This window comes from Hetaerina americana, unplaced genomic scaffold (assembly GCF_022747635.1).
Source record: "Hetaerina americana unplaced genomic scaffold, ioHetAmer1.1.p SCAF_10, whole genome shotgun sequence".
NCBI lineage: Eukaryota > Metazoa > Arthropoda > Insecta > Odonata > Calopterygidae > Hetaerina > Hetaerina americana.
This window is the reverse complement of record NW_027286070.1, coordinates 59921233-59934157: the sequence shown is the minus strand read 5'-3', so window position 1 is coordinate 59934157 and position 12925 is coordinate 59921233. Positions and strand designations below refer to the sequence as shown.

General features: G+C 45.0%; 1 protein-coding gene across 2 annotated transcripts in view; it reads left to right on the top strand.

The window, feature by feature from the left end:
- Positions 1-12925, top strand: part of ed (hemicentin protein echinoid) — a 206811-nt gene that overhangs the window by 88609 nt on the left and 105277 nt on the right. The window lies entirely within an intron of this gene.

Below are 12925 nucleotides of genomic sequence, written 5' to 3'. Positions count from 1 at the left end.
GTTTTCTCAATTACTGTTCGTTTCAAAATGTGATTCAGATCGCAAATGTTTACCTAATCACGAGAGAACAAGTGATCTTCTTAACTCTGTGTGTGTGTATATATATATATACATATATATATATATATATATATATATATATATATATATATATATATATATATATATATATATGCTACAGTTTATTTGGAAGGTAATAGTTTTGCATTTATGGGAACTCACGTACATGATGAATATTAGAAATATTATTTGCACCGTTACATTTCTATCTGGTACACCAGGAGACTCATTGACTCTATTTTGAATTGGAGAGAAATAATAATTAACAACCTTGATTTCCACTATAGTAATTTTATGAATAAGATAGCATGATGTGCCATTAATTTCTTAAAATGCTAATTGTCATTTCTCTCCAATATGGAAAGTTTCCACAAAGTTAAGCCCGGAACTATACGGTTTTGTTTTGAATGTTTTATTTTGTCTGTTTTCACGTTTTTTTACGCCCACTACTCGAGTTCATCTCTTTTTAGTTAGTTCCATAGAATTTCAAGTTTTGTTATCGTTTTGTTGTTAACACAATGTTGACTGTTAGGGACCTAATTTCATTTTTATTCATCTTTGAAATAATAATGTTCATGTTGAGTGACTTTCATTTGGAAAACACCACAATGCTTTTATTATTTTCATCTATTATTCATGCCTTTCTTCGTTTGCCACTGGTTAAGGCGTAGGTATTCATACCGGCTTTCTCTTCACCTCTGTGGGTTATACTGTGTAAGATATTGTGTTCCTTTTGCAACAAAACTTGTCTCATTTTTATTTTAGACATATTGCTATCTAAAATGTTCTGGGATGACTTTCCGCCACTTTTTCACCAACATTTTTCTTATCTCGCAGTTCAAAACTATTCCTCCGTGATAAAATATTTGTAGCTTCCCATAAACTAATACTTATATGTTGGACATTTTTCACGAATAATTTCGCGTCAACTTCTGTCCTGGGACGTAAGCTTACATGACGTCATCAATTTTGGATGGGGTTTCCCTCATCCCGTCCGTATGGGCTTTCAAACTTTAAGACGACCAACTCAAGAAGGCGCCAGGTGGTCTGAATTTCGTCAGATTAAAGGGTCCTTCCTCCCCCACCCTCCCACTCCCACTGACAGTCCGTCCCACTCCTACACTCTCATTTCTTCTCCGTTCCATTCCTCTTCTTTGTGCAAATCCCGTCGTCCATGCACGTCTATCCCTCCCTCCCTTTACCGTTTCGACCGGTTCTCCTTTTTTACCTCGTCCCTTTCTCTTTTCCTCCGCGATTCCCTTTGGCGCTCTCCATTCCCATCCCTCCCTCGTCCCTCTACGCAGCCAGCTCCGAAAAGCCTCCCCAGCTGTGTCCCTGTTTTTTTCCCCCGATTCCATCTCCGACCGAAGGTATTCCCCCGATTTTCCTCGATCGATCTCCGCGGGCATTGTGTCTAACCCCCTCCGTGCTCCCCGTATCGCATCAATATTCATTTCCTACCATTGTGAATACGTCTTTCTCTCTCTCTCTCCGTGGAGGTGTGTGCTTGTGTGGGTGTATGTGTTGTCCTCATCTTTCTCTCCCCCTCTCCATCCCTCTCTACGCCCACCTACTCTGATAGTTGTTCTCTCTCTCTCTGGCGTCTTCTCCTCTTCACTAATTTCCATATTCATGAAAGCCCACGTCAAGTGTGGTGACTTTTGCGCATAAATTTGTCGGAAAAATCTGTTTAATTATTTCGCGATATTTATCTTGTAATCCCGGGATGGAATTGAAATGAGGTTTCAGCCACCGAGACTCTACCGAACGCGGGGGCATTATCTTAATTATCTCCATCGGAATTATTTATTATGTTCATGCGACCGTCAAAAGATTCTCCCTCTCCCCTCCCATCCCGACTTTTTAAAGTTGTCCACCGTCAATGAGTCTCGTCGCGCTCCCGGTAAAGGCCCAAGAAGGTTCCCGGCGGGAATCCGATTGATTTGTCGTTTTGTACAAAGCGAATTCAATCCGCGCATATTTTTTTGGATTTGATCGATGGGATTTTATTCGAGGCCCTTTAGGCCACGAGCAGCTGTTACGCGCGAAGTATATCTTTCACATCCGTCGTAAGACGAAGGACAAGTATCTCTGTTCTCTTTGATCGCGCTGAAGTTTTATAGTATATACGATAATATCAAGAATCGTTCTTTCGTTCAGTGCCAACTGATGGTGAAATGGTGAGGGTGTATTTCAAATTGCCCCCGGGGTATTGTCACGCCACGGGGGCAGCCCGCTTTGTCACCCTTGGCAACGACGGGCTACGATCACTCTCCCTCCCATTTCGGTTTACGTGTCCGTTGAGCCCTCATGCCGCACACCCCGCCGCTACTCGTCCCTTGCCCCCTTTCCATACCGTTCCCACTCCTCCCCTCGTCAACCCCGATCTCGAGGCATCTCACTGGACCCCCAAACCCGCCATATGCTCTTTATATCCATCTCTCCATTCATTAACCGTCGAGGGAACGCTCACCGCATCATATCCGGTCATATGCGTGGAGACCAACAGATACGCACGCATCTTCGCTCATCGGGGAGTCACAAGAAGAAGAAGGCATTCGAAGGGAGTGGAGACATCTCTCAAATGGAACAGACGCGTTTACTGCTCCGTGGGAGCAGATGTAATGCCAAAAAGTACTGAATTTTGATTGAGAATGTCCGCAATAAATTGACGAATGGTCGTGGACCCCCATTCTGGCGAACCAAAAACGAAAACAATTCGGTCGCCGCGTTTACGTTTATCAGCTAATAGCTGAACTTTGGCGGGATATATCTTTACTCCAGTTGTAAGTAGCCCTAGGATACAAGGAGGGACGAATATCATTATACAGAGTTTGATATATATATATATATATATATATATATATATATATATATATATATATATATATATATATATTCTGAGGTTTAGCTTATACTCACATTGCAGTATTTAACCGATTTGTAAATCATCGCGTGGGGTGAATAATCCCAAATAGCTCACTCTTCTCGCATCTCTATTAACAGCGAGGTCTTGTCCCTCCGCCACAACTTGGTTAAGCATTATACTTTTACCTCAACTGTGCCGAGATATTCTCATGTTGGTGTGGGAATATCTTCTTAGGAAACCGCTTTTACACTCAGTAATGACGAAATGCGCAATGCACAAAATGAATATAAACTGCGGGGCTCAAGGTTTTGCAACCAACTTCTTCGCTGAACTGTGTTCGAGAAAATGGAGGGAATGTTGAGGCGAACTCATAAAATCTGCCAGCATTTGCAGTATAATTTCTGCGACGTAGCACGATCCATAATATTTGCATTGAGGCAGATAAATGCCTCATCATACTGATTTTTGAGGTTATTTTGTTAATTTGCATTTATTTATGTGCGTAAATACTACTTATTTATTATCGAATGGATTGAGGAACGTTACATTATATATACCCCTTGGAAACGAACTGTTATTGTGTAAAATGATAAATTCTGGGAAAAGAAGAATATTCTAAGTTAATAAAAAACACCGTAGAAACTTGTCCATAATGTTAACTGCTGTTCAAAAATACGGAAAGCTTGTTTATCTTCGCGAGCAAAGTACAAAAATTGTTTTGAGGATTTATCGATCTCCTTGTCACAGATAAAAAAAACATCACGAGACGTCCTTATCACGGTAATCAGTGTATTTTTCGTAGTTTATTGGCGGCTTATTATTGGATAAATATCTGGAAACCAAGTAGCTTAGTGTCGTGAAGCATTAATATCCAAGGTTTTAAACCTCCTATACTTCGTAAACTGCATGCGATGTGGAATAATAATACGGATAGTCATTCTTTTGGCCTTCAACCTAGGTTAATAGATTCGGGATTCCGTCAAGTTGTGGCATTAAACATGAATGCGTACTACTATATAACTATATATATATATATATATATATATATATATATATATATATATATATATATATATATATATATATATATAATAGATTTGAGACTATATATATATAATATATAATAATATATATATATAATTAGTATAATATATAATAATATATATATATATATATATAATTAGATTTGAGACTTTATCTAATAGATACGATCACAAAATTGAATTGTTGCCCATGCGTCATATATTTATGTATCATTCGTACCGCCAGTGACGAAGCTAAAAATGAACTGCCCAAACCTCGCATCAGTATACTGGAAGTACTGTAAAACATGACTGTCGTCAGTGTTTATCATTCTGGTTGAAGTTGTGATCACGTTGATGTCGTCAGCCGAGTGGCTTTTCATTTTTCTTTTTCGCTCGCCTCCTATTGACTCTGGCGTATAACACGTTGCTCAAAAGAATTCTGCTGCAGCCTCACCTTCGACCACAGAAAATCGGATTGCGCCAACACCCACCTCCCCATTTCGCTGTTCGCTTTCTCAAGTCCTCCTCGTCTATATTCCCACCTCCTCCGACAAATACGAATCCACTCCTCCCTGATTTTTCCGCGAAAATCTCGCTCACGTCTTTCTCTCCCACCGTCGTCATCCGGATGCCAGGGAGGAACGTCTTCTGGTAGTCTGCCACTGAAAAAGGAAAAAAAATGAGCTGGCCGGCAGGCAGCAAGCAGTGTACGCCTGCCATCTGTGCCACCTGTCAACTGTTTTATGTATCATCTCTCTCTCTCTCTGTCTCTCTCCTTCGGCGTACGTGCGTTGGCGCGCTTGTCCCTAGTTCGTCTCTCGGCCGTTGATACAAGAGTCGCGTACTCTTCCCAGCCCACCCCACCTCCCACAAGCTTACTCCCTCGCTCTCATTTTAATGATCAATTGTGTTCGTGCCTTATCTCACAAAGGATCGTATCCGACTCGATTCTTTGTTATTTCCATGCATATCCAACCCCCCATTCCCCTCCTATCCCCCGCGCCCTACCGCTAGTTCCCCACCCCGCCTTTCCGCAGCTGTCACTCAACCTTCCGACAGTCTCGGAGACGTTGCCATTGTTCTTCGGTTGCCAGGCAACAATGCCGCCGAGGAGAAGAGTGGAAAAAATGAAAGTTTAAATAGAGGGGGGAAATGGTATTGACTGGAAGATATATCCTTGAAATTTGTATGCCTCTCAAAGCGAATCGGCTTGTCGTCCGAGTGCGGCATCGCGAGTCAGATCGTCGTTCGTGGCTTTGTGAGGTAATTAAGACTGCGCGGGAAGTCTTTGTCAAGGTTTTCAGATTGGGGTCTCTCCTTTCCCAATATTCAAAGAAAGTATTCCCTCGGAATAAAACGAGCCTTCACACTCAATATTATTCTCAATCAAGTCTTTTATTCGAAGGAGATGACTCCCTTTCACCTTGGATTGCTAATTAATCAACAGCAAAAATTTTCAGACCATTTTGATGGTTGACTGTCTGCAATATTCGCTTTTTTCCCCTAAAATGTCTTCCATTCATTGAGCGTCACTCTTCTGTCATATTTTTTAAATTTATTCCCATCCTCCTATAGGTTCTTCTTCATTTTTTTCCAATGTTGTTTTTAATTCTAGTAATATCCTTTCCAAGAAGAATCCTGCGGCTTACTTCAGTCCGTGTGTTGATTATTTTTTGTGGAACCATACTTGTTCTGTCGGTCTATGCTCTTTTTACTCACATATGTTCGTATATTCCCAATAATCTGCCTTAGTACGGGGTCTCGTGTATTACATGTATACCATGCGTGGATCCGTAAGATCATTAATTTTTATTCGAAAAATTCAATTCGTTAACACTAATTTGCGTAGACCCAGTGGCGATATGCCAGTAATTATGGCCATCAAGACAGTCTCCGGCAACTTCCCTATATCATATCGCTTCCCACCTTACTGTGCCCCCTCTCGCTGGAGTGCATGGTCCCTTCAAACGATGGCCAAGGTCTCAGCACTTGAAACATTGTCTCTTCCGGCTAGGACCGTCCGCGTATCTCCTTACCGGGGACACACCACCGTTAAAAAAAATCACCGTCAAGTCTTAATCCGCCCTCATACCCTATAAACAATCCATCTTCGCATCCCCTTGCTGTGCTAATGCGAGGGGTCGGTCAAGCTGAGTATCCGCGCCGGGGACGACGGCACAAGGGAAGAGGAAGGATCATGGTGGTGATCTGAGGGCTTTGTATCTTTGTGTGTGTGTGTGTGTGAGAGGGAGAGGTTGGTTGGGTTATGCGGGGGAGGGCGGGTTGGCAGCCGTCGGTGTCGCCTGTGGTGGCGCGGTCGAGCAAGGAAGGCTGCCTTGACACCCGAGATTTCAGCGTCCCACGAATACGCGCCATGCGGGTAGCGAGAGCCCTCCCGCCCCTCCGACCGTCATAATCTCCCCCTCGAGCCTCCTCCAGAGTCGATTTCCCCCAGCATCCCTTCCTCCACCCACTCACCCCCTCCTCTTCATCCCCCCCACCCCTCCCTCCTTCATACACCCTCCCGCCTCTCCATCAGGCGACCGTCTTCCCATGGCGAGCCAACACTTTCGTTCTTCCTTCGCTGCTGCACCCCCCACACTCCTCCCCCAGACGACAAGCCCGCCCGCCACCCTCCTCCTCTTTCTTTCTCCCACATGTGGGAATCGTATCATGCTTCCCATCCCCCCGCTTCCTCCCCCCGCGGCTTTCCTTTCCCTCCCCTACGACGCCCCCACTCGTTCCCGATGGTGGTGCTGGTGGTGGGGTGGGGGTGGCGACGATGGTGATGGTGGTGCGGTCAAAGGGATGCTGGGATACCCTCACATCCGAACCCTCTCCTCATCTCGCCCCTCCATCCCTCCCTGCTCCTCCCACGCTCCACAGAGAGGAGGCGTGGGTTGGGAGCCTTCGCTCTCGCCTTGGTAGTGAATGTGTGTGTGACCTTACTATGCGCGCGATAAAAATATATACTATATGCTTACATGTATCGGGGCGGCGCTTCGACTCTTTCGTCCTTATCGGAACTCTGCGCTTAGCGTCCCCGGTTTATCCGCCTTCCCGGGCGTTAAGTCGAGGTCGAGATTTTCTCTTACTTTTTATTTTAACTTTGCCCTTTTCCAGAGCTCCAGCGAAACGACGAAACTGCTTGACGAACGCCTCCTTCCTTCCTCCTTTTTAATGGCCGTTTCGGAGTATTCGGATCGCTTCCCGTTTTTCTCTTTTACGAAATCACGATGGTTGTGTTTTAAAGTCATTACGGTTCTTTTGTTGGCTTTTAAGGTAGTATTGCTCGAGTTGTGAAAGCGGATTCACGACGGAAAATAAAAACTCTGACCTTCGAAATGCTGCTAATGAAAACGTTGCCGATGGAATGGTATAGGAGATATAGCTTCAAATATTCGAGGAGATGCTTACTGGGGGAATGCGAAGTTGCCAGAAAATGAAGCGAGAAGGATCATCATATGATTTTCGTTTAGCTTTTTGCGGCCAGTCTTCCACCAAGTGAAGGAGATCAATTTACTGAGCGGGCGTATGTTTGAGAGAGCAGGTGAACACTTCACCAGACACTGTCATCATATGACCCTCCCCGTTCGTCCGTCGTTAAAACATCTCCGAGCGTTGTTTACAGAAGTTAAATTGTCGTCATTCGTCCTTTTTCCCTACAATTCAAATTTTTTCATCTCTCCCGTACGAGATAAAAAATTTCTCCTATATACTCCGTGGCATCCTTTCCAAAATGCGTCTTTCTGGAGCAGCTTTTAACTACCCCCTTCATCCGGGACAAAAAATAACGAAAGCATGATGGAGCTTCGGAATGCTTTTGTTTAAATTTTTTTGGTGAAACATTTCCCTCCGGATAGGTAGTCACTCACTCCATTCAGATCGTAAGGCTCATGAGAGGCTTCTTCCACCTTTTTATTTCGTCTTTTTCCCCGGTCCCGTGAGTCCACGTTGCCACTCTGGATATTGGGAACAGAATTATTTATCGAAAAAAAACACAACCTCGAAACCGAAGAGAATTTGTATGGCCTCTCGGGCCGAGCAGTTGGGCATAATCATAAGCTGGACCTCAGAAGCGTGTGGTGTCCGAGGAAAAGGTTGGGAGGGGAAAGAAAAGACGTATATTTAAAGGCAAAAGAAGCAGGAAAAAAGAAAGACACGACTTGGATGTGAGAGAGGAGCGGATTGGGGAGGGGAAGGGGAGATCGGGGGCCGACGCCGTAATCTATATACCTACCTATCCCCCCATCTCTCCCGTCCAATAAAAGCTACACAGCCACTGGATGGTTGGCGGATTCCAGAGTAATGATGATTTCCACTCCGCGGGTGTGTCTTGGGCTCGGTGTGTGAGTGTGTGCGTCTGTTTGTGCGTGGTGATGCCAGCGAGCGTGGTGAGGGGATGAGGGGGATGTTTTCGGTGGGGGGAGGTCGGTGGTTGGGATGGAAAGCCCTCGGGAGAAGGGCCGGAGGGATGGAAAGGGTTAAATGATGCTGGGGTGGAATGAGGGAAGGGGGAGAGATGGGAGTGGCGCGGGGATGGTGTCGGGAGAGGAGGCCCTCCATCCTCTCACCGCCGTGGGCACCATTTCCAATGGGAGCGGTTGCGATAGGGAGGGTGGGGCGCGAAGAGCAGGGGGATGGGGGTGGAGGTAGAGTTGTCGGTGGAGGTTAGGGAGGTTTGTGGAGGGAGCCCGTCGGGGTGTGGCGAAAGGCACGCCCTCGCGGCCGCCGTTGCCAAGTCGTCTCGCAACCGGTTTGTTGGGGATCTCTCTGCCCACGCCAAGAGAGAGAGAGAGAGAATATCAGTGTCTGCCCCCTCCTCCCCTCCCTCCTTCCCACCCCGCTGTTTCTTTCACGAGGGAAAAAGTTGTTGTCGGCGGACAGCAACAATACCACCCCACCTCCCTCAACGTGGGTGAGGAGGGGGAGCGAAGCGTGCCGGGATCACGAGAAACCGCGATTCCCATGTTTTCGAAGCGAGTCATGATTTCGGAGCTCCACACATTTTGTGTGTGTGAGTGAGCGCGTGTAACACGGAGCACTTTCCCCTATCTTCGCGAATGGGTCGTGACTCTTCAAGTGGGGTGGGTGGGCGACGCGACGGGGGGTGATTTGGTGCCTGATGGGGGAAGAAGGGGTGGCGTGGGTGGTACAGTAGGAAGTGGAAAGACCAAAGACTCCCTCACGATGGGGCTTGTGTCGGTCTCTCCCGACATTAAATGGAGGTGATGGATTATTATATCTCTTCCGTCTGCTTCGGCGTTATAAAGTTTCGATGAAAAATGCTTCGGACCTTATTCATTTTTTTTCGCGTTTCAATCCTATTCAAAAAAATCGCGAGGCCTCGGAGGCTTCCAAGGTGCATGTCTCGCTGGCGCTGTGCTAAATTTCGTTCGACGAATTCCTTTTCTCCTTTGGACATAGCAGATGGTATCTCTTCTCTGCGGACGTTGATACCGAAGGCTGATATGATTTTGCGCAATAAAGAAGAATATATTTTGCCATAGTGTACCACGCGAAACTCTTGCGGAGTTGTAAATGGAAAAGAAACGTTTTACCTCTCAAAAGAAACCTCCGACTGAGGTCAGTTAAAAAATGTATTTTAGCGGAAAATGTATCATAGTAATGCTGTGTATCAACTAAATATATAGGAAGTTTGTTTTTGTTTAATTCTTTGGATTCTGCATGACTTGCCCTATGTTGTGTTATATCCCACTAGGTTGGAGGGTATAACACATTGGGGCGATTTGTGTCAAGTTATGTAGAAGATGATGTTATTTTAATATTTCCAAAGCATTTAGTATTGCAATTCCTTTTGAGAATATATTTTTCACGGAACATGAACCACCTTAAATTTCATGTTACAATCCTTCTCCTTTGCTTCATTTTTTTAAAATTCAGATTAACCCAGAGCTTCAATTATCTGTCATGTGTTGAGACTTTTTTGCATTTATTTATTCAGAGTAGTATTAGTCAATGATTTTTTTGTCAATGTTTAACACGTTATTAATTTCTTTTTCCTCTATTTTCAGGTAAGTGTGCATATTTTGAAATGACTAGGTGATGAGTTTCCTCGTAAGTAACATCTATTTTACCATATCCAAATAGAGTCCAGGGTGCGCTCCAAAATTAATGTAATTGAATATCCCGCATGAGTTATTCATCAAATGCACGTTTTTTCAAATCAATTTTTCAATACATTAGAACCCGTCTAAAAATAAACCAAGCGTTAGATTCTGATGTTGATTGCTTGAAAGCTCACTTTCGATCAAGGAAAGTCCACAGGTCCCGGTGGCCTTTTAAAGACTTAATAAGTAGTGGCATGCAAGAAGTGTGTATATTAAAAGGATTTACTGGATAATTTGTCGATGAGTGATCAAAGATTGGCCCCCAAAAACAAACATTATCTGTTCAAAAATAAATCTACTTCTAATTTGCCCGCGGAAATGTTTAGATGACCTCCTTTTCGCCGCTGGTGAGCGTGCTGAAAACGTATCTTAATTTTCTACTAGACATGTTAGACTTTATGACATAATTTATATGTATGTACATGTACACATAAACATAGTATGGCCTTAATATAATTGCGTTTTGATGGTTATTACTTATGAATATTCAGTTACTTTTACTCTCGACTCAGTCAAAATTGATCATTATAATTTTTTCGTTGACGCTATACATGAAGCCTGGAATAAAATGTCGTCCGTGGCAAACCATAATTCCATGTGACTCAAATGCGTGCAAAATTTTGTCTGGATGCACCTGACAGTCCATCTAAACGAAACATCTTCTTCCTGACCCCCACTCGGAGGCTTTTAGAGCAGGTTGTTGATTTTAGCATTAAGATTTTTGTTGAAAGTTTGAAGCTTCAAGCTTGCTGAAGCAGAGAAACCGCACAAAATTAATTTATGCGTTGTATTTTTTTATCGTCTATCAAATTCCCGTGCATCCGAACACAAATTTCACGCGATGGAGCTGTTTTGAAAAATATTATGTGCTATTGCAGGGCGTTTGAATTCCGCAAAATAATTTCCAACGGGAAATGAGTCTGCCCTTTAGGTATTTTTATGATCTTTCAATAATTCTTGGTAATGGATACGATTGTTTTAATGCTGTCATCCAAAGTTGCGCAAATAAAATGAAATCATTTCGAAAAATTTGCCAGCTCACCTTAGCGGTGAATTCCATGAGTCACTCCGGAAAAGTTTCACCCGGCGATTCGAGGAAAAGTCTCTCCCAAGAATAGCCTGATCTTTAACTCACGATTAGCAACCTAATCCCACAACAATGCATTAATGTATCATTATTGTCACACCGATACCTTAAACCGCCCCGGCACATTATTTTCCTAATTCCTCTCCACTTTCATCCTCCTTAACTTTCGGCTTCTCTCAAATCCTACTTAACCGACTGCCCTCCTCCTCGCTCTGTGGCCACCGCTTCCCACTCTCCTTCCCTCCCCTTTCCCCTCCCTCGCCATCCTCCCTCAGTTTCCTTCTCGATACACTTGCAGCCTCAATTTAAACCACCTCATCCTCCACCCACCACCTATTCACCCTCTTCGCAGCACGCCGTTGACTTCGTGACTCTGCCGCCCCCCCCTCCCGCCCTCCCATCCCCCACCACCCCGATCCCCCAACCACCCCAACCCCATCCGTCGTATTCATTGTGTTGCTCGGGCGGAGGGCAGAGGAGAGAAAGGAAGGTAGCGAAAGAGGGAGCCCATTGATAGAATCGCCGGATCACGTTTTGAGCTCTTTACCCGCTCCGTCTGCGCCCCCTCCCCTGCATCAGAGTTCTCAACCTCCTCTTCCACCCCACCTCTTTCGACTGATCGCCCCACACCCTCCCACGCACACACACGACCGATCTTTCCGCTCTTTCGCATCACCACGTGGTCACCTCTACCGCACCTTCCGATCCCGGGGCCGCAGCGTCGGGGAGAGAGCTCCACCCTAGCCCGTCCGCGAGAGCCACGCCCTGTGCGATGATCCTTTGTCTCGCGTGCGATCCCGTTCCTTTCTCGATTTCCACACCTTCACGAGAGGCGCCGCCCGGGCGCGTGGGTGTAGGCGCTGCTGCTTCCGACATTTACCGTTCGACGGTGATTGTTATTGCTAAGGCCCGATCACGACTTGACCCCCCAAGCATGTATATGGCGTGGTCGTTCCTAAAAGGGGGCAGTCTCCCGGGTTCTGGCCTCCTTAATTGTTTATTAGCGATACAGGAAGAGTAATATGCTTAAATCATTCGTGTGGCAAGTGATTAGGAGTTTTCCTTTTCTCGCCTTGGTTCTGTATGAGCTAATCACCGATTCGATACGTTCTGCGTGAGACGAAAAGTCGACTCCTTAATTCTTCTAACTAGGTCTAGTTTCCAAATGTGCTTTCCATTTATATGTGACATGAGACTTTCGTTTCTCAGACGCCTAACCCACTAACAATGGAATTTGATATTTTCTTCCCCCACCGTGTTTTCAAATTCCTCTTGGGTCTAAAAATAATACAGAGTAAGTAAAACAATGCGAAAGCGATCGATTCCCCGTAGTATTTTTTTACGGCACGTCTCCGCCATTGTCTGTGGTCATCGGGAAGTCCGTCGGGGGAGTGGCTTTCTGGAGAAATCTCCCACGGGCGTGCGAAGAAAACTTTCTTAATCGAAGGCTTTAGGGGATAGGTTTGTAGCCAGTACAAAGGAGACCACCTCCAAAGGTAGTGGCAGAGAATCGAAGAGCCTAAAAAAAACTTGCGCAGTCATTTTTACAGACCGTCGGCGCATTTGAAAAAAGGCAGCTTTTTATCCCCCCCCCCCCAAAGAAACCCCGAAACTGACAAAAGGGCGCATGTGTTAGAAAAAGTATTTTCTCACCCGTTTCCCCGAGTTGGTCACTGTCACATTGAGTTACTCGGGCGGCTTCAATTCCCAGAGCAATGGCGTTTTCACAATTTTTTCCACGAGCAGCGGTACA